The following is a 25,254-nucleotide window of genomic DNA, read 5'->3' as shown; positions in this document are numbered from 1 at the left end:
ACACTTCATTTTTTTTTAACCCAAAAATAAAGTAAACGTTCCTTGGACACAAGTACCTAACCATCCCAGGGTCCTCAGTCTATACAGCCTATGAAAAACCTATGTCTGGTGACTTAATGGTGCTTTACTGTCACAAGCACACCTCCCCCCTTTAAGACAAAAGCACAGAATTGGAGCCCTAGTCCTATAAATTCAGTAATGACAACTACACCCCATGATCTCATAGAAAGTTGCTATCTTTTTAGACTATATCCTGAAGAACTGGTTTCCCCTTCATACACGCCCCACATACACACAGATGCAAAGGTATACAAGATAAAAACGCAGAAATTATTAGGCAAGTAGGGAAGATGCTTACACTGCAGCTGGGATCTCAATACCTGAACATCTACTCCTGTGGTGAACTACTTAGTACAATGTAGTACACATACATACATTTATACATACATATACTTCAGGCACAAACAATAATGCCCTTCTAGCCTGCCACCTAAACGGTCACTCCAATATATACCAAAAATGCCTTTAAAATACCTAAACAAACACTTGGTTTAATATAATTTGGTAGTCTATTCCAGGCATTTGCTACAATCTCAGAGAATCATACAACTCAATTGTCCAGATTTTTGCCTCATTTTTTGTTCTGTTCCTCATAACATTTGTGGTTTTCTGACAAATCATTGAGGACCAAAGTCACTAAATAACTTATTTTAGTTTCAGACTTCACATCCTTCATAAAATGCATGTTAATGCACAATCTTTTATTCTAGCTACTTTTTAAGCTTGTAAGAGCAAAAATATATCCCTATTTTGGGCCTTTGTCCTCTCCCCTCCCACACTACTTGGCCTTTGTCCGGATTTCTTGTGCTGAGAGGTTTGCAGAGAACCAAACTGTACATATCTCATTCCAATATAATCTGCAACACAGGTTGCCTGATGCTTCTCTACTATTCTTTAATAACTCAAGTATTCCTACAGGTAGTCTGTAAATGCCCTATACAACTGAATAAGGCCTCATCTATCTACATGAGGCAATGAACACAAGCAGATATTTTAACATTTCATAAACTTTCGCAACCATTAATGCCCTTGCTATACTTTCACTACATTCCTTCCAATTTACTCATACTAATTTTCTTAAAATGTTTCCATATTATTATTCTTTTCTCTAGTTTGGGACTAATGCAACTTATACACAATGACCATTTCTAATTTCCTAGACTTTATACTTTTGACTTGTATAACTATCATCAGTTTGTTCATATCCATCCAACCTCAAGAAAAAATAATCACAGCTGATCTACCTATATACCCTGGTCTTTAAAATAATCCACAGTTTCAATTAGTGCATGCAGTGTGTGCTGTACTAAACATTCATCCTTCAATGTCTCTCTCAAATCTTGTACACAGTTTTTGATTGCATTTATCAGCATTCTATTCTCCTGTGCACAATTGGTCATTTTAGTCAAATTCTTTTGTAGACTTGCCCCATCTGCAACACATTACATCAGTTTTTCAATTTTCAAATCACCACCATGCAGGCTATAGAACACCTCATATGAAAAAGATAAATCAGAAAGATACAATCTAAAGTATGGGCCCAAGAGACAGCACTACTAGATACCCAAAATGTAACCAAGAAATGCACCTGTCCAATGGCTGCATACTTGCCATATCCTATTTATAACCATGCAATTATCCATCTTGCATGAATATAGTACAGCTGGGTAAGTAAACTTACCATAACAGTAGATCTTCAAATGATGACTATGGCAGTACCCATAATTATGGTTATATCCTGCTTTCCAGCATTCAAAACATCTGGGTACCTTCCACTCACTCAAACAGTCAGCTGGAGATAAGCTGACTATAAAGGTAGGATTATGCACCAAGCCCTTCAAAGCTTTAATGCAAACAGAGAAGGAGGCTGTGACCTGAAAGGACAATGCTAGGAATAAAAAAAATAAATGTCCTCACTCTGGCATGAACAATGCACCAGAAAAAATGATGGGAGGGAGCAGCTACTGCAGCAATGATAATTTGAATATCTGTTGTTATGGTAAGTTTACTTACACAACTGTACTATGTACTGCTGCAGTAGCCTTAGCTATATGGATGGATTACTCTAGGTTACTATATTTGGGAGGTGGAAGAAGGCTCCAGGAGCCCTTGGAAAACGGTCCTAACAAAGCCTGATCAAGGCCTAGAGAAATAATTAAGCTTGTAATACTTTGTAAAAGTATGCAGAAAGGACCAAGTTGCTGCTTCTAGAATACTTCTACAATCTAACCTTTTCCAAAGAGCCTTAAATGAAGCCAATATCTTGGCAGAGTGGGGCCTTGACCCTGTCTAAAATATATATATATATATATATATATATATATATATATATATATATATATATATATATATATATATATATATATATATATATATATATATATATATTATTTTATTTTTTTTTTGTGGTCAGTATAACCAAAAGGCAACAGCCACAGGCGACCATTTGGAAATAGTCTGCTATGACACATGTTGCCCCTTTTTACCCTTCACAAGAAATAAACAATTGATCCACAGAACTGAAAGATTTAGTTCTGTCAACACAGTACCAGTTGTCTGTGTACATCCAAGGTATGGAGTATCCTTTCAACCTAATTTTTAAATTCAGGAAAGAAAACAGGGAGATTAACGGTTTGGCTCAATGTAAACTTGGATACCACTTTAGTCAAAAAAGAAGGATTTATTCTCAAAGAAACTCAGTCTCTGTGGAAAATGAGATAGGGTGGACTTACCATAAGAGCTTGCAACTCATATACCTCTTCTTGCAGAAGTCACAGCAATCAGTAAAACTGCTTCCCATGTTAAGAACCTCAAGTCAAATGGGTTAGATGGTTCCAGTGGAGCAAGTGTTAACTTCTCTAGCACAAAAGTAAGACCCCCAAGGAGGGGGTCACCAGTTTTCTTGGAGGTCTCTTGTACAAAATCCCTTTGACAAACATTTTGACACGAGGTTGCACTGAAAAGAGGAGGCTCCATGGCCAAACATGCTTGAATGACCAATAAATGAACCTTGACAGAGGATTAAGAAAGGCCATAGGATAGTAACTCACACACACTGTAAAACCAAACAACTAGCCCTGAAAGGGGCTGGTTGTTTTCTTGGCACAAACTATTAACCTTTTTCTATTTGTTAATCTATAATTTTCAAGAGCAGGCTTTCTTGTCTCCATAGCACCTGCTGCAAGCCATCAGCAAACAGGTGTCTAAAGGGAATTAACTGAAGTTGAGGGGGGTCAGAGTGCATCGAATACCCCTGATCTTGTGTAAGTAAATCCATTCCGTCAGGAAGCTTCTGGTAATTGCCCCTAACAATTTCCAAAAGAAGGGAGAACCACTGATGCCTGCAACCAGGAGTCACCACAATGATCTTGAGGGATTCCTTCTGAATCTGTAGAAGTACCCTTGATACTGGTGAAAATACATGCAGGAACACTGCTGCCCAAAGAAAAGGCGTCCATCCTTCCAGGTCTTTTTGTATGGAATTCTGTAGCAGAAACTTGCCAGCTGATTTTTTCAAAGATGAGGCAGAGAGGTCTACTTGAGAATTCATCATAGATCAAATCTCGGAACACCCCATGACCTAGTTTTCATTCATCAGGGTCTGCCCTTGTCTTGCTCAGCTTGTCTGGCACCCAATTTTGCTCTGATGGAATAAAGGATGCCTATAGATTGAGACTGTGCTGTGAATCTCCATCCGAAGTTAACATGACTAGTTTGCAAAGGGTTATATGACCTGGTTTCCTCCTTGTTTGTTGACATACCATATAACTGTGGAAATGTAACAACCTGAAGAGGTGCCACGGACCACAGATGATTCAGAGTGTTGAGTGCCTTAATCAGGGCAAGCATCTCTTATATTTATGTGCTTCCATCTGTTCTTGGTGTTCCACACATCTTGCACTTTTATCCCTCCTAAAACTGTGCCTCAAAGACTGACATGCCCTGACTGCTATGGAACAGGGAAAGCAGAAGGGCAGACACGGATTAAGTTTATTTGTAGTCTCCATTAACTGATTTCTCTTCTGACAAACCAACACTAGGATCTGAAAACAAAGGATGTTGGTGCTGGGACCAGAGACACTTCAGATACCACTATCTTTCTTATGTGGAGTCTTGCCAGGGGTATCATCAGAATAATGGATGTTATGAGACAAAATCTTGATGTATTCTCTCACAGTGACCAAAGATGGAGTGGAAAATGCTGGAAATAGATGCAGATATACATCTATTTTTATCCCGTGGAAGAAAAGCTCTTTGAAATGAAGTTAAAAAAAAAAAAGACTTTTTACTGTTCTTTTGGAACCCCAGCTTTTGTAAACATGCTCTCGCTCAAGTGACAGATTTCTGACACTTTGAAAAATACTCTAAAAAGAAAAGCAAGTCATTTAAATATGGAAAAACTTGGATACATTATAGCCTGCAATGAGCTACAACTGGAGCTAGACACTTTGCGAATACACTTGGTACAGTAAATATTGTGATCCAGACACACGCAACCTTAAGAAACACCCAAAGTGTAGATGACTAGGGATGTGATGAACATCTTTTAAATCTAATGTTACCAGGAAATTCAAATGAGGAAGAGGTAACAGTTTGTGAAGTGACATGGTTTTGAACTTTGGTACTACTGCAAACAGGTTAAGGAAAGAAAAATCGAAAGATCCATAACTGCTCTCCAAACATTTTCTTTCTTTGGCACTAAAACCATCCTTGAATCAAAAACCTTCCCCCGCCTGAGAAGGAGGGGCTGGTTCTATAACTCCCTGGGACAGCATGTGATGGACAGGCGGAAACAAAAGTTTGGTGGATAAGGAATTACCTCCCACTGCCCTCTGTAACCTTGATGAATGATCTTCAGAGCCCATTTGTCTTAAACTGTTGCCAAAAGAGAAAAGGGAGATTCAGAATTTCTGAAAGGGGACTACCAGGGTGTGGTGGTGGGGTCCCTGACTTGTTGGACTGTCATTGGTTTTGAGGATTTCCTGAACTCATTTTCAGAACTCACTTGCCATTTCTTCTTAAATGTTTGCTTAACTGCATTTTGTTAAGACTTCATTTTGTTTTTTTGCTAAAACTGGATTAAGGGTTGGGCAGGCTGTTCGAAAATTTGGAAAAGGAGGGGTGAAAAATCTTTAGACATTCCCAGTATCACCTCACCCCTTTCATCACATTTTTTGATCAGCTGTGCAGCAGAGGAACCAAAAGTAAACATCTATCCAAAAGAGAATTTAAAGTCTAATTTTTTTTTACATTATCTGGGTGATTCTAAGAATGCAGCCTGGCAAACCTACTCAAAACAGTACCAGTGACCATAACCCTGAAGTATCAACCGAGTCAACACACACTGTACACACTGTGTAGTGACTCGTACAAATGAAGAAACAAAATTTAAAGCAGATTTTCCCTCATAAGAAGCTGCAGACAAAGCATCCCACATACTTTCACAATTAATCAAAAAACTAACATACAAAAGTAACAATTCAAAATTCTGAAAAATCAAAGTTGCAGAAGCATTCACTTTTCTCCATACTTTAGCAATAATTCATGAATAAGTGTGGGTACCACACGTTTTACCCACGGGCACTGTATAAATCACAGACACTGTATAAATGGGACTTGAATGTTTTTCTGCGGGTTCCTTCCTTTCAGTAGATCTGATGCATGTACCGCATGTGTTTTCAGCCAATATGTGGTGACACTTAGTACATACCTACTCTAGAGATCTTCAGTTTATCTATTTTTTTTAATTAAGTAAATCGCTCTGTATGCATTTCTGGAGATACTTCCACTGCTGGCATCCCAAGACCATGTTTTTTAATAAAATCAGTTTTAGTAAGTCCAGTATGCTTGTGCAGTGCTTTGCTTGATGCCTGGACTTTTCTTTGACATTTAGCACTCCTAACAGCATACTGTAACATGTAGTTTGTGTTTTCTTTCCTTCTCAGAGTCTTTATACTGTAATGTTTCACAGAGAGGTAAAAAGTACTTGATATTCGTGAGTTCAGTAGTCATGCTTTAAAATCAAGTATCATTGCAGCATCATGGCTACTGAACTCATGACTAATGCTGGATTTATAATAAGCACGCTGACCAAGCTGTCCAATCCGTGTGCGTGTTTCTGAATAATAAAGATCCTTCATTGTATAATTTCTAATCTCTATTCTTATCAGAATGAGTAGAATTGGAATTAACTAAATGATTAGCAGCAGTAGGATTAACTAAATCTATACCCGCTGGATCAGGTTTAGGAATGAGAGTGAGTGGTATAAAAACTTAAATATTGAGGACCTTTAAACATTCTGCCTTTTTAGGAGCAGCTGGCTGACTACCAGGAAAACTGCAGGCAGTGACAAACACATCCCCCAAAGCTGACAGAACTAGAGGAATGTGTGAATGTTCTGGAAATTCCTTCTGTAACAGCTCATAGTATTTTCTGAGGGAATGAGGAACCTCAGTGTTCTCCCACTGAGAACACTGACAAATTCTGGAGATAGCCTCAGAGAAAGAGAAACCCCCAAAAGGAGAATTAGAAACAGAGTTATCCTCCAGGTTTGAATCAGAAATCTGAAGAGAAAACTTCTCTTTCCCATTCATCTTTCAGTCCAGATTCAGAACCTCGAATCTCTTCAGAAAAAGAGGTAATCCTCTTTCTTTTAACAGAAACCACCTTACAAGGAGGAACAGACTGAATTAAACCCTGAGCCAGACCCAGTAAACTTCTCGCGTCTAAGGAAATCTGAGCAGTAGTAGATGCATGTTAAGATTTTGGTTTCTTTTTGTCCATAGTGGCTGTAGGTGATGCATGAGAGGAATCCAAGGTAAAAGATGAGTGGTCTAAGGTACAAACAGCCATAGCAGAGTTACCCACCTGTGGATGAGCCAAATTGCTAGCCTGCTGTGGTGGCAAAGGCTGTTTGCTTAACTTTTTTATTTTTGTGACTGGAAGAACTGACCATGGGACTGAAGTTTGTTCCAGGATCAAGCAGAAATGTTTTGCTTCTTTTCCACAGAAAAGCAGCAGCAAAAGCCAGTAAAAATAACTTTCGGCTTTTGCCAGTTAGGGGTCGCCACAGCAGAACTCTGGTCCGCTCATGATTGGCAGTGGATTTTTATGGTGCCAAGTTGCAAACCCGACACCCAACCTTCAACGAAGGCACATCCATTCATGCTCACACCTACCTGCATGTCTTTAACGTCACTCGACCATGGGGAGGACATGCAGACTCCACAGGAAGGCGCTCCAGCCGAGAATTTAACGGGAGAACCTCTTGTTGGGAGGCGACAACTCTGACCGCTGCACCACTGCTGCTTCCAAAAGAAGTCTTTTAAAAGTCACTTTTTCATAAAACGAAGCACAGTAAAATGCATTTTAAAACACTTTCCCAGTCCCAAAAGGTACAATAAATTTCAGCACTGAAAAAATATGTTTTTCAATTACTTTAAACTTATAAACTGACAGGAAAAAAAGGTGCATTCTTGTTTAAAAGTACATCAGTCTCATGACAGTCTGAAAACAAACTCCTACCGTAAATGCAACTTTCCTGAATAGAAAAGTATTAATAAACAAATACATTTTTTTATTGGAAGGTTTTTCCTACAGGGGACTTATTTGTACAGCAAAGGAACAACACAAGCTGATCGTCTATCCTTGAAAGCCTCAGAGGAGCCTACCCTACTGCAGTAGGAGAGCTCTGAAGGGCTTGGCACCCAAACTTGTCTGTTTAGTCAGCTTAGCTTGAACTGACTGATGGTGTAATGGTATGAAAGGTACCCTGAAGCTTTGGAAGCTGGCCAGTTAAGACTACTGCAGCAGTGATCAGTATGATTAACCAATAAATTAGAACATATAGATGTTCATGTTATCAAAGAAATCACTCCTGCACTACAAATCATCAGTGAGAGAGAACTAACTCTGACATTACGCCTTCTGCTCAGGAGGCTGTTAAAGCAAGCCCAGCTTCTTTACTTAGCTTGCACTAAGTGTTGAGAGAAGTCTAAGTGATGATCTCTCAGGCCTGTTCTACCAACTATACCGCTAGCTAATGTGAGATCACTGGAGAGCAAGATGGGACTACATGAGACTGGAATTCCAAGAACAAGGTGAGAAACACTTGTTTATTTTTGATTACTGAGATGTGGCTGCATGACAAGATAAATGATAGTGCAGTAAACGTAAGAGAATTTTATGCTGTTTCGCACAGACAGAAAACATGCAGTGTGTGGAAAGACCAGAGGAGGTGGAGTTTGCATCTACTAATAAACGCCTCACAGCAAGAGGTTCTCTGGTTCGATTCACGGCTGGGGTGCCTTCTGTGCAGAGTCTGCATGTCCTCCCTGTGGTTGCGTGGGTTTCCTCCGGCTGCTCCGGTTTCCTCCCACCTCCCAAAGACATGCAGTAGATGGATTGGACACACTAAATTAGCCCTAGGTGTGGGGGTGTGTGACTTCTGTGGAAGGTTGGGTGCCGGGCTGGCAACTAGACACTGTAAAACTCCACTGCCAATCATGAGCGGACAGATGATCCGTTGTGGCGACCCCTAACCGGGAAAAGCCGAAAGAAGTATGCTTTCGCAGTTGCTGCACTATCACACTGTTGTGAAAACAGAGCTCCTGTCCATTAAAAGTAGACCATTTTACTTGCCCAGGGAGCTGAATGGGGTCAGTGTAACAGCGGTGTACATCCCACCTAGTGTTAATACCACTGAGGCTTGAAATAAACTATGCAATCACATAGGTGAGTTGCAGAGCAAATATCTTGACTTTCTACATGTGGCAGCTGTTGACTAATAAGGTAGATCTGAAAGCACTACCATCAGTATGTGGGCGTTCCTACAAGGGGTGATAATATCCTAGACAAGGTGTACATAAAATTAAAGAAACCTTATAAGGCAGTGCAACTTCCACAAATGGGAAACCCTGACCATACCATCTTGCTATTGCAAGTTTACAAACCTGCACTGGTTAGAGAGAAACCCACAAAGAAAAATCAGGGTATGGCCCGAGGGGCTATGAAGGCCCTCCAAGACTGCTTTGAAAGAACCAACTGGGATATGTTCAAGGAGGCAGCCATAGTAAATCAGCATCTGTACATTGATGAATAAACTGAGGTAGCGAAGGCATACATTTCAAACTGTTGATGGGGTAACTAATACCAAGAGTATCAGTATTACACGGCCTTGCTGTCCTTGTCTGATGGCAAGAGGGAGGAGGAAGGAATAAGTCTGGACTGTTTGACAGGGGCCACTACAATGACTGCAGGACCTGCTACTGGTGGCTTGACAAGGAATTTGTGCTCATCAGGGATCTTATAAAAGCGGTCAGGTCTTTTGGAAGCCGGTGGCTGTGATTCTGAGGATGATGCAAATGCATCTATGTAGGCTGGAATCACAGGAGGAATAGCTAAGGAGGAGGGTGATTCCACCTGGAGTAATTCAAAAATACCTCCTTTGAACTTCGGGCATGTGTGCTGCATCCCATTTGAAGTACTCCCTCATTTTAGTAATAGTTTCCATAAAATAATTGCCTTCAGGAGGTGAACCTCTCACTAGGGAGGAGTCCTCATGTGGGTAGCTGTAATCCAAAGGGGAAGCTATCTGGGAGAAGTAACAGATTTATCAGAGGATGACGAAGAGGAGTCTTCCTCCTGGGTATGGGTAACATGAATGGAAGCAGCTGAGGCTGGCCTGGGGCTCAGAACAGGCAATGTGACAGCAGGAGAGGTGATGGCCTGAAGCAAAGACTGAGAAAAGGTATGCCACAGTTTGGCTGTTCCTCAGGGGGTAGCAAACAGATGCTTGGTTTTCTGTTCCTCTTAAAAGGAGCAGACAATGAAAAGAGATGGTCTAGTATCAGGGATATGGCTTGTAGGCGAGGGTTCCGATTCTTGGACCATGGGCAAGCATCTGGCAGAATCTGGTTCCACCTCAGCCGATGTCAGAACGACCTCTGTTGATGTGCCTACCGGCATTTCCAAGAGTGCTTCCGCGAAGGTAATCACTGGGAATGTCAGTTCTAGCAGACGTCCCTCAACCCCTAAATCAGTGGCTGGCAGAATGTCCGATGACGGAGGGACAGTAGGTGTAAGTCTTGTAAATTTGGGCTTCTTTTTAGGTGGCTCCACCTCAACGTCTGACTCCGGATCCATATGTAGGGCTAAGCGCTTTAGTCTCTGGTTTTCGAGAAAGTTTTAAGACTGCCAGAAGACTTAAGGGTTTTCGGTACGAACGACTGGAAGATAGTACAAGTGGTGTGGTCATGCTTCTGGCCTAAGTACAAAGTCTGTGCAAGTCTTTGTGCGTAACTTGACGTCTGCACCTACATTTCCCCTTTCTAGTAGTTATCAGCAAAGAAATATCAGCAAGCAAACAAAGCTCAAGCAAGGAAAAAAGGATTTCCCCAATGGAATACTTATCTTTAGACGTTTTCAATGCAGCAGAGCAAAACGATTGCTCTGACGTTAGACTACGGCACAGAAGTTCTGAGGTCAGTTCTGAGGCCTGTGCGTGCAGACGTCACATTTAAGGCCCCTGGTTTATGGCCCTTCGTGTGACTTCCCACGCACCTGGCAGCAACCAGACTTAAGCTTTTGCATAGGAGCCGGACATTCGAGTCACCTGAGGTGGAAGATCCCACAGTAAAAATACTGCAACATGAGAACAGAAGGGCATCACCGCTTACAGGGCTAAGGACAAAGCAGCCTTAAGTGTAGCAAGAGGTAATCTGAGGAGTGGTTTAAAGGAGGCTAACAGGGAATATGGCAGAAAGGTACAGAGCCACTATGAAGACATGAAGGATGGAAGGAGACTATCATAAGGTATACAGGAAATCACAGATTACAAAATCAGGTCACCACAGTGTGAGAACAGCATTGAATTCCTGGACAGTTTGAACACCTTCTTTAGTAGATTTGAGGAAAGAAACAGATTGGCACGAAAGCTACCCACTGATGAGAAGGATGCAGTATTCAGCCTCAGCACAGAAGAGGTAAGAAGAGAGCTAAGGAGAGTGAACCTCAGGAAGGCTGCAGGCCCAGACAACATACTGGGCAAAGTGTTAAAAGGTGCTCAAGGAAATATTTAACACCTCTCTTGCCATGGCAAAAGTACTCTCATGCTTCAAGGAAACTATTATCATTCCACTACCTAAAACAAAACACTCCTTCCAGCCCTAACAGCTACAGACCAGTCACTCTGACATCCAATATTGTGAAATGTTTTGAGCGGCTGATCAAAAAGCATCTTTCGTCATGCCTACCTCCTGATTTTGACCCTCTCCAGTTTGCATACACAGCTAACTGGTCCATGGCTGATGCCATAGCATTAGCACTACACATCTCTCTTGGGCATTTGAGGGCAAATACAACTATGCGAGGATACTGCTCACAGACTTCAGCTCTGCATTTAATACAGTGGTACCAATGCAGCTGATAGAAAAAGAGGCACATTTAGGAAATCAGTAAACATCTCTGTAACTGGAACCTGGACTTCCTCATTGAGAGACCACAGTGTGTGTGTTCAGGTAAGAACACATCAAAGTGCATCATGATTAACACTGGGGTTCCACAGGGATGTGTTCTCAGGCCACTATTATTCACCATCCTGACCCACGACTGCCAAGCTAAGTACAAGTTCAACCATATCATCAAGTTTGCTGATGACACCACAGTCGTGGGGCTTATCACAAAGGAGCATGAAAGGGCATACAGAGAGGAGGTGGCATCTCTGATCAGCAGGTGGGAGGGGAACAACACTGACCTGAATACAAGCAAGACCAAAGAGATCATAGACTTCAGGAAAAGAATAAACTACCCAGTGCTCAGGATCAATGGTGACAGTGTGGAGATGGTGAGTACGAAATTCCTGGGTGTACACATCAGAGGATCGCTCGTGGTTGGGAAACGCCAACCAACTAGTCAAGAAAGCACACCAACACCTCCACTTTTTAAGGTTGAAAAAAGCTAAGCTTCCTCCTCATTCTCTCCATCTTATATAGAGATGCAATAAAGAGCACCCACACCTGCAGCTTCACAGTGTGGTTTGGAAGATGCACAGTTGCAGAAAGGAAGATGCTACAATGAGTGGTGAGGACTGGAGAGAAGGTAACAAGTCCTAGTCTTCCATCAATACATCTTCATTCTGCAAGAAACATCCGAAAAGACAGCTAAATAATACAGGACAACATGCATCCTGCGTGTGGACTGTAAGCATCTGGCATTGGGCAGAAGACACTGCTCCGCTACAGAACTGCAAGATTCAGTAACAGTTTCCACCCTACAGTGATTAGACTTCTGAAATTTGGCACCACTCCCACGGGTCTGGACACAAGTTAATTTTTATTTGTGCAATATATACTTACATATATTCAAAGTGCAATATTTATTTATTATATCCATAGTCAGTATTACTTAACTCACTCAAGTGCAATATTAGACAAATAACAGGCATTTCAATCTGTACTATGTTTTGTACTACTTTAAATAGGGTAGTTTAACTCAGGGGAGGTTATTCTTTCATTTGAGTGTTGGTAAATGTGTCTACTCTTTCTTGCATGTATTGGGAGTAGTATTGTATTTATGTTTATTCCTCTATTTGTATGTGTTGTTTCACTTTCCTTTGTAATCTCAAGAAGTGGGCAGATGCACGACATTTAATTTAGGCTACATGTGGGTAGTTCTAAATGACAAAGTTTACTTTGACTTTTGAGTCAAAGGTCCTGGGCTGATCAAGTCTTGAAAAAAGTTGCAATGATGGTTGCTGCCCTGCTGGAACGCACTGCTGATGGAGCCTCCAAGGACTTTCTGTTGTTCGTAATTAATATTAAAAAAAAAAGTTATGTCTTACCAAAACGTTCCATCTGTGTTGTTGATCTTCATCCATTCATCACTGATGGGAAATCGGTTTAGCCCTCGTAACAGAATCAGCCTTATATCAAGCTCGCGCCTGCCAAAAACTTTCGAGCTAAGCTTTTACCCATAGTACCTTCCTCCCTGTTACCTCAGATCAAGTTTGCCGTTTATCAGTAAAGCAGAGGCAGTTTCTACGCAAGTGCCCCAGCTCAGCACTTGGACCCAAAGTATCCCCCAGAAGCCTTTGGAGAGGGGATAAAGGGTGGGACGTGATGAATGGATGAAGATCAGCAACACTAATCAGCTGCACTGAATCTAAGCTGTAAAAATGGAAAAGTGAAAATTAGCTGTAAACAGACTATTTTTTGCTGAGTCACTGATTTATTTTGCAATATCTGTTATACATTATCTACTTATATGTGTTTTTAAGGTGACTGTTGTAATGGACTGAAATTTCTCTGCCCGTTTTCAAAGCCAGAAATAAATGCCATCATATACTGTACAAGGGCTCTGTTAGAAAGGGAATCACACTCTACAAGTGCAGCATCTGAAAGAACAAGGTGTGTTAACAGTTTCACGGTCATTGAAAAGGTGCATTGGAGAGCGTTTTTGGAGCTGAAAAACTGCTATTGGAATCTGCACAACTAATAGATGTCGTAAACAGTCACTGTGTTGGGGAATGGAGACTGTATTTGCTCAATAAACTATGTATTTGCTCTCTGCCGGTCCTCAGTTTTAAAGTACGGGACTTGGCAGGAGCTAGGCTTTGAACCAAATTGGGTAGTGGCAGTTATAAGGGCTGCTCTGATGCCTTACTGAATTGGTACTGCTAATATAACGAATCCCCTCCTCTCATTGATAAACAAGTACTTTAAAATTAATTACACAAAACAGTACTGAATGGGATCACTACAGCTCCAAAATACAATATGATCTTTCTGTAAACCTGTGTTCATTGTCCTTCTCCAGATAAGGCCGACTATGTTTGCATATGTTTTGTAGCGCTTGGGCAGCCACCATTTTTTTGAGTGGCAGAGAATTTCATATTTAAATTATTAACTAGATCAGTGTTAAGTCAATTTTCGTACACTTGTTTTACTGTCCGAACTTCACCACAATGGCCTCTGAAGTCACCCATACGTTCATTCCGCGTGCGGTAACCTAGAATTGTCGACAGTGCATGTATATTGGTAGAACTCCCCAATTTCTGCCAAATCTAATTTATTGCTTAACATATTTCATAAGTGGAACAAAACAAAATTTACTCAGAAACAGATGTTTCATGAATCTTTTTTGGTAGCGGAACGTTGTTCTACTGGGGATTTAGTGTTACTAGCCGCTTAGGGGCTTGTGTACGATAAATTCTTACCTTCGGCTCCTATTCGGATGAGAAACAGCCGTAGGGCTTTTACTTGTACCTAAACCTTTTTAGTAGCTTATCAATGGAATTTCCAAAATTTATTGAGGTTCATTTTATTTAAAAACTTCACCTATTGTATCAGGACGTTTGAGCTCTTCTGGAATCTCCTTAAAAATTCATTGAAAAAATTTTGCCTATATGTTTATCGCCCGACTTGTTGTGGTGTCTTCATGGGAGTTCCTTCACCATTATAAATCAACTGTGGGCATAATTCTAATATGTTTATGAAAATAGAATCGGTCGTAATTATTTTACTAAGCATACCGCTATTTTGTTAAAGGTATGGGCGTATAACATTTTATGGATTGTCTGGAATCAGGACTTAAAATTAAAAATCCCAATTCAATTGAGATAGAATTGCTGAGAATTTTGCTGCATAACAACTTTTGATCTCTTTTTAACTGCTGACAAAAACGGAACTTTTAGTATGGACAACAATTTCCAGCTTTAAAGATTGGGGAACAACACTACCATCAAAAAACAGGTTTTAATCTTCATCTGGCTGAGTTGGACAATGACAATGACTTACTTTAAAGAAAATAAAGATAAACTTAATTTTTAAAAATCAGTTAGTTTCAGGCTCAACTTTGCATTCTAAACTTACAAGTTGTTTAATAAAAACTGGAATTGAGTTTTTAAAAAAATGGTTGATGACTACATGAAAAAAAAAGAGGTTTTGTTGAAATGACTAAAATGCATGATGATATCAGTATCTAACGATTATAGATTTTTTTAAAAAAAAAAAAAAAATAATAAATGGAGTTTTAGACAGGAAGGCAAGAAAGTTAGAAAGAGATTTAATGAAATATAGAGAGGGGGAGGCATACCCAGGGGGGGGAGCTAACAAAAAAACACCCTTTGAAAAAAGACTGTAACTAAAAAGTACCAACAGTATACAGCAGGGTTTTCAACTTCCCAGGGGCACCCGGGTGAAATCAATCAAATCAAAGCAGAATGTATGGGCAGGGAGAGACGTTGAATGACCATTCTTTGATAAAGATGATGACATCACATTTGACAGTTTCAGTATATATAATTACACAGACATAAATATTACAAAGAACTTTTGAATTATTTACTAAAGGATTACAATTTGTACATAAAAAACAAGCTTTCTTTTCTTCCTAAGCTAATTTTGTTTAAAAAATTGTTTGTAAGAAATAAATTTAAAACTGCTTTAAAAAAAAAAATCCCCCCCTTGAAACTACTACTCTGGGTAGAAGTAGCACTCCCTAAACCAAAATAAAAAAAAAAAATTTGAAGAAATTATAGAAAAATGAATATTTGCAGAAGGTGGTTAACAATTTAAAGAAAGAATAAATCAGAGTAATGAAAAAATCAAATACTATATACATGATTTATTACTGCAAGGATTTTTGGATGAGAAAACTCACAATTTTTACTTGTTATCCCCAAGGTACACAGGACTTGTTTCTTTAAAATTTTTTTTGTGTATTGTGTAGAGAGGAGCAGGCAGTGTAATCTGATCTCTGAGTATTGACTTCCACCTGAAAAAATAAAAAAGCAACTAAGATTTGTTTGTTTTGATTTCAAAGATTCATGGGAGTTTATAATAATCAAATCGAAATTTTAAATTTTTTTAATTTATGGTAAACAACAGACATTGTCGATTATTTCCCGAAAAGGTATGGACTGGTATATGGACTGGTTCGGAGGCTATTGTTAAGGAATCAGGACTTAGCACTGATCTAGTTAATACAATACTAGAATTTATGAGAATTGCTGCATAACACAACTTTAAATAATGATGAAGAATTCTATAGTTTTGCACAAGTGGGAGAAGGAATTCATACACAATACCAGCTGGAAAGATCATATTGTTGTTTTTTGGCCTGTAGTGATCCTCTAAAGTACTGTTTTGTCATTAAACGGAGGGTTCTGTGCCTCAGTGCCTAGAGTGAGTTGGTCGTGTACTGGTTGGTTTTTTTTCGGTGCTTACTGCTAATATAACCTTACACTTCAGCCTATAACGAGCTGTACCAAGAGCTTCTGCCTGTGAAATGTTCCATTTATCATAACTAAAGTCCTGTTTTCCTCTACGTTATTTTTCACTCTGTAGCTTCCAGTCTTGCTGTTTCCCTAACTTTCAAACAGAGTCTCCAGTGGCATTCCACCCTCAATACTGGTCCTGCGCCCCCATCACAAGACTAAAGGAAAAGAAAATTGTACACAGTAAAGTATGCAATCCTAAGTTTGAATTTTTCCTGTCAGCTAAACCCAATAAGCAATTTACTATTAGCCGATACCCCCTGCGAGCAACGCTACTTCAGAACGCCATTACTCTCTGTAAATTCACCCCCCCCCCGGTATACTTGATCTCCCTTCTCTGTATACCTGATCCCTACCCCCTAAATTTCACCTTTTTTCTACTTATTTGACTGTTTGCACACTCTAGAAGTGCAACTGTAACTTATCTAGTTATCTCGAAATTCCTGTAGGAGTCTACAGTTACAGAAAAAAGAAAACATAAAATAGTAACAAAATGATTGTTGTTTTAGCTGATTGCTTTTGCAACATTTCTCTTACTTCTTGTGTAGTATCTGTGACCTGAGTGTAGCCCTGCTCCATTCACCCTTGCTACGCTCGGGCTCACTTCACTCGCCTTATCCCTCCTGGTTAAAACATCCTTGGACTCAACCGGCAAAAGAAAAAGGGTGGAGGACTAGCCCATTCTTTACTCGAACCACCCCACTTCTCCCGAGTCCTAACAATCCAACCCCCCCCTCCTCTACAGCTGAACCTCTACTGGCCAACTTCAAACTGAACAATTTCACCACCATTACCACAGTAGCAATCTATATCCCTCCCAGTGATAACATTAGCATACTGGAAAACATTCTATCCCATCTCGCTCAAACCACCCATAACGAAACCATCATACTGGGGATGTAAATATCGACTGGCTCTCACTGCAAGCTCCCAACCCTACCTCTTTTATTAACTTGCATGGGTTTGAGCAAATAATCACTACCCCTACTCATACCAATAAATCCCACCTTCCTAGCTCCCTAATAGACTGGATTTTGGTCTCCCACCCCCAAAACTACCATAACCCCCTGACCCTCCCAAATGCCCTAAGTGACCACCGCCCTGTTACAGTCAGACATACCCCTCACTCCACCAGGCCCCACAAGTACATTACATCCCTCAAACTACCTTCTGCCCTGACTCCTTCACAGACCATCTCCCTAGAATTAACTGGTCACATCTCACGACTCTCTCCCTTGATGAAGCTGTCCATTCTTTCAACACTACCTTCCTTAACATCCTAAATTCCTTCGCCCCTCTCCGCACAGTCGGAATAAAATCTAAAACTGCTCCTTGGCTAACAAACTACTTGTGCCCTTATGAAAAACAGAGGGGATGTGGAAATTATGGACAAAAAACAGGACCCCCTCTCTACTACAAACTTACCACTACCCTTAAATCAGACCCTAAAAAAACTCGAACTATCACATACTGCACCCTGGAAACCCTTCTCCTCCAAACCCTTGTCCAAACACACCAGATGAAACTACCACCATTTTCAACTCCCATTTTATTGCATCTATAACCACACTGATTAACTCTCTCACCTCTAGCAACAATGTCAACAACCCCTCTAACTCCTCTTCCCAAACCCTCACTCTTTCTCCCTCAAAGTTGTCTCAACAAACTACATAAAATCCTTACTCTCTAAACTTAAACCCTGCTCCCCTTCTGTTGATAATCTACCCTATTTCCTACAGATTGCTGCAGAACCCCTAGCCTACCCAGTATCTATCTTAGTCAACCGCTCTATTACTGAATCCTATGTCCCCTCCATTTGGAAAAAAATTCTATACAATACCCATACAAAGGATGAAATTCCTCTGACATCCAACTTTAGACAAATAGCTATACTGTCTCCCCTCTCTAAAATTTAAAAAAATGTATTCATAATCAAGTAATCCACTACCTACTTCAGGAAAACCTACTTACACCCACACAACACGGGGTTCGTCCCAAACATAGTACCACAACAGCACTAATATCCTTCATCAATACTATATCTCTGGCCCATGATAAACTTGTCGCTTGCCTGCTTCTTGGACCTCTCCAAAGCATCTGACACTCTCTCACCCTCTTCTCTTAGCCAAACTAAGCTAAACTTCTCTCCTCCTACAATCTCCTGGTTCTCAAGCTACCTCTCACATCGCCAGCAATCAGTCAAAATGGCTCTCTGCTCACCCCCCCCCCCCCACTGTGGAAATGGGAGTCTCCCAAGGATCTATCCTTGGCCCACTACTCCAATATTTTTACTGACTTACTACACACCTCATGCCCCCAGTCATCACTTGTCCAATATGCTGATGACTCTACTGTTATCACCACTGCAGACAATCAGACCTCCACACTACTACCCAAACATCTTTCAACACCATAGAGACATGGCTCAGTGACAAATTCTCAACCTTAAGAAAACCAAGCTCTTACTCTTTCTTCCCAAGAACCTCTCTAATCTCAAATTTACTTTTACTACTCTATCAAGCAACACAATCATCAGTGTCAAACCGAGCACAAAACTACTAGAAGTCATAACAGATGAGCAGCTTAAGTTTGATCTACATGTGTAACTGTATCAATAAGACACCAGAAACTCAGACACCTTTATCGCAACAAGAAATACTTAACCAACAGGGCCAAAATAACTCTCTCACATTTCATCTTCCTACTCTATTATATAGCTGTCACTTACAAATCTGAACGCCACACCCCTCACCAAACTAGAAACTACCTATAATAAGGTGGCCAGATTCTCTCCAAACCAAACCTATACGTCTTACCACTGCATATCCCTTAAGCAACTAGAATGGCTAGATTTTCCCCATCTGCTCCTATTACATCAACTACAGCTTATCCACTCCATCCTTTACCTGCCCTCCTTCTGTCCCAGCCTTACTTCTATTATATCCAAATACTCTCCTGCTAGACCACTACGCAGCCCTGACCAAGACCTGCTACAGATTTATAAACCCAAGACCAGAACAGGTTGTCTACTCTAACTACAACCACACCACATCCTGGAATCAACTACCCCTAGAAATTAGGTCTGTTCACCGCCCTAGACAATTTAAAACAGCCAATCAAGAATACCTTAAGAAAAACTGGTCTTGCCACTGCATTCATCCCACCTGACCCTCCTCTGTATTCAAGACCCCCCTTCTCCTCAGCCCAACTTACCTTTACCCTCCCCACAACTCACTTTCACAACCTCTCTTCCATTTCTAATTTTCTACCTGCACCTCACCTCTAACATCTTCCTTTCATCTACCACCTTCCCTTCTCTCAACCTCCCATCTCTCCCTCTCAGAATTTTTCTCCCATCTCCCTTAATTATTCAATAGTAATACACTACAAACATGGTTATTCTGTTGATTCTATTTCCTTTTAAACTATCATCACCTGTCACCATCTCTCCTCTCTTTCACCTCTTGCCAGGGTTAACCTAGTTTAATGCCTAGAACCGCCTGCAATGTACCTCTAAGTGTACATCTTAAGTCTTTTTATGTTCAGTTACCAAGCCCATTCCTGATGTGCATTAGCTTCTCAAATTGTTTCCCACAAACGTGCTGCTTGGTTTCTTAACATCAGCTCACTACCAAGGTAAACTGTGTATAAATGTCTCTAACTTTTTATGCACTTCAGAATGTATCACCTTTTTGTGAGTTATGTAACCTGAACTGTATTTTAAGTTTCTGTATCTGATTTATGTTCATCTCACTGTGGAGCTTTTCTCCCTGGGTCTCCACTGAAAATGAGCCACTGGCTCAGTCTGATCAACCCGGTCAACAAATGTAAAATAAACACAGATGGAACGTTATGGTAAGACAACGTCTATCTGATGTTGTTAATCTTCAGTCCATTCCTCAATGATGGGACAGAGTCCCCAACTACCTGTTGTTCCCTGGGTGGCCCTCATGGAAGAATATTCCCGAGCACCATAGAGCCAAAGGACGCTCTTCCCCTGGAGACCAGATCCAATATGTAATGAGTAATAAACGTACGAGGAGAAGCCCATGTTGCTGCTGCACAGATGTCATCCATGGAGGCTCTAGAAAGGAAGGCTACAGAAGTTGCCATCAATCTGGTCGAGTGAGCAGCTTTGATTTTCTGCGGTATAGGCTTTTTCTCATGATGGTAAATGTAAAGTATGCAATCTCTAAGCCATTTAGACAAGGTCACTTTAGAACCAGAATTTCCCATTTTAGGGCCAGAAAAGGAAATGAAAAGTTGGTCTGATTTACGCATCATCTTAGTCCTGTCCAGATAAAATCTCTATTGTCTTGTGTACATCCAATGAATGTAGAAAATATTCCCCTTTGTTAGTAAAATTTGGGAAAAACACTGGAAGGTCAATAGTTTGATTAATGGAGAAATCCGAAATGACTTTGGGAAGAAAGGTAGGGTTCGTCCGGAGTGATGCGCTGTCCTTGTGGCAAATAAGATAGGGCCAGTTAATGCATAGAGCTCTGAAATATGTCTAGCTGACGTGATGGCGACCAGAAAAACGAACATCCATAGGAAATTTGATGTCACATTTCACTGCAGGCTCAAAGGGGGTTGGGTTAATAACTGCAGAACTAAAGAGAGGTTCCATGGTTCAATAGGCTGTTTTGGTTGGAGGTCTGATGTGAGATACTCCTTTCAGAAAGGTTTTGCATAACCTACGAGTAATCAGGGGAGAGTTTCCAAAACCATTATGAAAGTTTGAAATAGCAGCTAAATGAACTCATATGATAGAGGCTGCCGCTACATTTCTGCAAGATTTTGGTAAATAGTGAAGGACTACAGGAATCTAGCTTTCTTTTCTTAAAACAAATAGAGAATCACTTCCATTTGTCTAGATAGAGCTTTCTGGTGGATGATTTGTGTGAGGCCAGAACAATATCATGCACTAGAGAGGAAAGGTTATCCTGCCTAGCGATTAGCAGAAGTGGAGAAACCAAGCTGTTAGCTTGAGACTGGTCCAGTTTGGAAGACTCAACCCTGGAGGGTGAGAGATTAGGTCTGGAGAAGGATCCAGAATCCACGGTCAGCATAATAGGCAAGGCTGGAGGAAGGGGAACCATACTTGAGGCCAATATGGGGCAATGAAGATCACTTTGCTTTTCAACCAAAGTGCTATCTTCAAAAACTGGGGAAATCAGAGTAATAGGGGGATAAGTGTACAGAAGCCCTGTGGGCCAATCATAGAGCAGAGCGTCTCTCGGGGACTCCCCTGTAGGGGAAATTAGGGCGAAGAAACTGCTGCATTTGTGGTTTGGAGGAGAGGCGAATAGGTTGCAGCAAGGCTGGCCCCAGCGACTGAAAATTTTGTCCGCTGTGCTGGGGTTGAGGGGCCACTTGTGAGGCAGGAGAATACATCTGCTCAGCTTGTCCACAATCACGTTGAAATCCCCCAGGATATGCTTTGCTATCAGAAAGCAGTTGTAAGCTATCGCCCACTGCCAAATTCTCATGGCCTCGCGACATAGTGGGTAAGACTTGGTTCTTCCTCGTTTGTTGATATACCAAACCACAGACATGCTGTCTGACTGAATTGCAATCGTCCCAGAAGGAAGAACAGACTGGAACGCTTGCTACACTAAAAGCACTGCCCTCAGTTCTAGAACACTGATATGCAAGTTGGCCTCTATTGTGGACCATGTGCCTTGGACTGTCATACCCTGAAAATGCCCCCCCCCCCCCCAAATCAGGGAAGCATCCGTGGTCACAGTGGCCTTGGGTTGAGGGGGATGGAAGGGGAAGCTCCACAGTTCTGTCTCTGGCTTCTTCCACCAAAGCAGGTCCAGTTTGCAACAACTGATTATTAGCACTTGAAAACAGAGGGGGTGACTGTTTGGGAACCACTGAGATAACAGAACCCATTGAAGTATTCTCATGTGAAGTTTCATGAGAGGCACTATTGGTATAGCAGCTGCCAAGGATCCCAGGAGTTTAAGGATTTCCCATGCTGAGACTGTTTTGGCAGAGTATCACCCAGAGCTGAAGTCTAAGTCTTTGTAATCTGTGATGAGGGAGAGATACTAAAGCAGGAGCTGATGTCGTAAACTGCTCCTATGACTCAATGGACTGAGCAGGAGGTGAGGTTGGATTTCTCCCAATTTATTGTTATTCCCAATAGTCTCGCCAGGGAAAGAGTGTATTGCAAGGCTGTAACCAATTGAACCTTGGTGGGGACGGTAAGGAGCCAATCAAAATGTGGAAACACACTGAATCCTTGCAGTCTCAAGTGAGCTGTGACTACTGCCATGCACTTGGTGAACAGTCTGGGGGCTGTAGCGTGTCCAAACGACAGAGCGCAAAATTGTTAGTGATTGGCTCCTAGCCGAAAGCGAAGTAGTCTCCGGGAGCGTTTGTCCATTTTGATGTGGTAATGGCATCATGGAGATCCATGGAGCACAGCCAATCTCAGTTTCCCAGGAATGGGAGAATGGACTGAACCGTGACCATCCGGAATTTCGTTTAGTGGACAGATTTGTTTAAATTACTAAGATCCAAAATTGGTCTCCAGTCCACTCTTTTTTGGCATCAAAAAGAACCTTGTGTAGAATCAGGTTCTGCATGGATCTGGTGGGACTGTTTGGATGACTCTGACATAGCTTTTTTATTTGTTTAGCTGCTTTTTTCCCTTTGACTGGGTAGAACTTCAGGAAGTCGTGTAGGAGGTTTTAGGTAAACATTGAGGGGAACGGTGTAGCCCCTGGTTATAATCTTCTGCACCCAATGGTTAGAGGTTATAGATTGCCAGGCAGCGTGGTGCAGAGAAAAACGTCCCGACTACTTGCAGAGGAAAGAAACCAGGCCATTCTTCAGAAGCGCTGAGAGGACTGTCCAGAGAAAGAATCTCTGGGTCCCTGATTAAGTGGGCCCCCTCTGCCACAGTAGGGGCGTCTTCCAGAAGTTACCCCCCTCAGCCCCTGGGGGGTATACTCGCCATGTGTGTCACCAAAATGACTCGGACTTTTTGTGCCACAACTTTCCACTCCTCTGGTTACTGGAAAAGATGCGCTGCAGAGTGGAGAAGTATACACCTACGGCAGACAGGGTCTTGTCATCCTTTTCACACCTGGCTAGTGTGTCCTTCACTTTAGGGACAAACAGGAAAGAGGCTTTAACTGGAGCATTCAGGAAGGAAGCTTTAAAAGGGTCCGCAAAATCACAAAGGCGCATCCAGGCATGCAGACTTCATCACTATGCCTGAACCCGCGGCTCTGGCAGCCCCTTCGGCTGCATGCGATATCAACCCTCATTGACGAGTTAGAGATGGATTCCAAGGTTGCGAGCTGGAAGGCTACCTTGGCACATTTTACTAGGCTCCAAAGGGACTTAATCTTCAAACTCTCTCAGGACAGGTATCTGACTAGGTAAGTGACAAATAGTTTAAGGACAGTATAGTAAATGTTGATGAAGCAAACACTTGCTTTCCTAATATATCTACTGCCCGGGACACTGTTGGGTGGGTGAATAGTCTGACTCTCTTCGGCGAGTTCCTTTTTTGTGCTGCTGCCACCACCATAGCATCAACTGGTAAACCCCCAGAGCAATGTGGGCTCTCCTCAGGAGGGGATGGGATTTTGTCTCATCTCCTAGGGTTCGGCTCCACAGAATCAGGATTCTTCCAAGCACGCTGCATCACGAGTTGAACTAGTCTGCAGGAGGGGACACCCAAGAGGTAGATGGTCAGGCACGGAAAGCCTGCAGAAAGACGGACTCCTCTGAGGAAGGGTTAGTGGACTTAGTCACCTGTTTCAGCATTTCAAGGATGTCTGAAGGAAACCATCAGGAGGTGACAGTGGGGACCCTTCCCCTTCATCATAATCCGTATCCTCAGTCAAAGACTCCTCAGGGGAGTCTACATGCTTCCTCATGCACGACTTCTTCCATGGAGGCTCCTCAGTGGGGCCTTCTGAGGAGGACTCTGAAGAAGGGGCCCTTGCAACAGGGTTTTCTGCAGCTCTCTTGCCTGATGTCCCGGGGTGGTGGCTTGTCAGCTGCAGCTCAATGGAAATGGGTTTCTGAGGTTCCGACGTCGGAGGAATGCTTCCTGAAGCAAGTGCCCTCTCCATCGTGTGGAAAGCAAGCCCGTCCAAAGAGGGATAAGAGCCGGGAACAGAGGAGAACAACCTCGGAACCGGGGTCACACCCCGCCCCGCAGAACCCACCTCCAAGGAAGGAGCCTCAAGAAGGATCGGTGCTGACAGAACCCCTGGCACCATGGACAGAACCATAGATGCGCTTGGAACCATACTCTGCGCCAAAGAGCCCGCAGCCCAATCCTGAACTTGAGGAAGGTTCGGCTCCGAAGACCAAAGGGATGGTTCTGAGGCCACAGTGAGGTCCACTACTGGCACTGAAACAGAGGGTTCCGAAAAGGACATTGGAGCTAGAGACTTTGAAACCTGAAAGGTCAAAGGAGGAGAGTATGATGGAGTCCTTGGAGAGTGTGTCCCAGGTCTGGCAAGTGGATGGGTCTTAAATGGAGTGGCGATTCCCCTAGCTGTCAGCAGCTGGTTCACGAGGCACCAGATCAAGTTCTGAAAGGCTCCTGGTGGGTCTAGTGGATACCCCCACGGGGAGTCTGGTCACTCTAGGAAGAGGCTATATCTTTGTCCTAGAAAGGGGTCTAACAACTAGGAGTATCGGGTCCATGCACTGGAGTCCAACAGCGTTGTTGTCTAGTCTGGAGAGAGGGAGCAGTGGTGTTAGAATAGGGGTAACAGGTACCGTAGACAGGCTCTGTGCCGAAAGGGCACTTGGTACCGGAAAGGACAAGGATGGCTCAGTCACTAGTGGAGCTGAAGTTATAGGTACCGAGGGGATGCTCAGAGCTGAAGCAGCACTCTGTGCCGATGAAGATGACAGTTTTTGCAGCATCAAATGTCGG

At 42.1% G+C, this 25,254-nt stretch overlaps 1 protein-coding gene across 1 annotated transcript in view; it reads right to left on the bottom strand.

The window, feature by feature from the left end:
• Positions 1-25,254, bottom strand: part of PLXNB1 (plexin B1) — a 3,809,096-nt gene that overhangs the window by 3,159,766 nt on the left and 624,076 nt on the right. The window lies entirely within an intron of this gene.

This window comes from Protopterus annectens, chromosome 7.part0, assembly GCF_019279795.1.
Source record: "Protopterus annectens isolate FY-2018-M chromosome 7.part0, PAN1.0, whole genome shotgun sequence".
Classification (NCBI taxonomy): Eukaryota; Metazoa; Chordata; order Ceratodontiformes; family Protopteridae; genus Protopterus; species Protopterus annectens.
The sequence above is the reverse complement of the archived record's forward strand: the minus strand, read 5'-3'. Positions and strand labels throughout refer to the sequence as shown.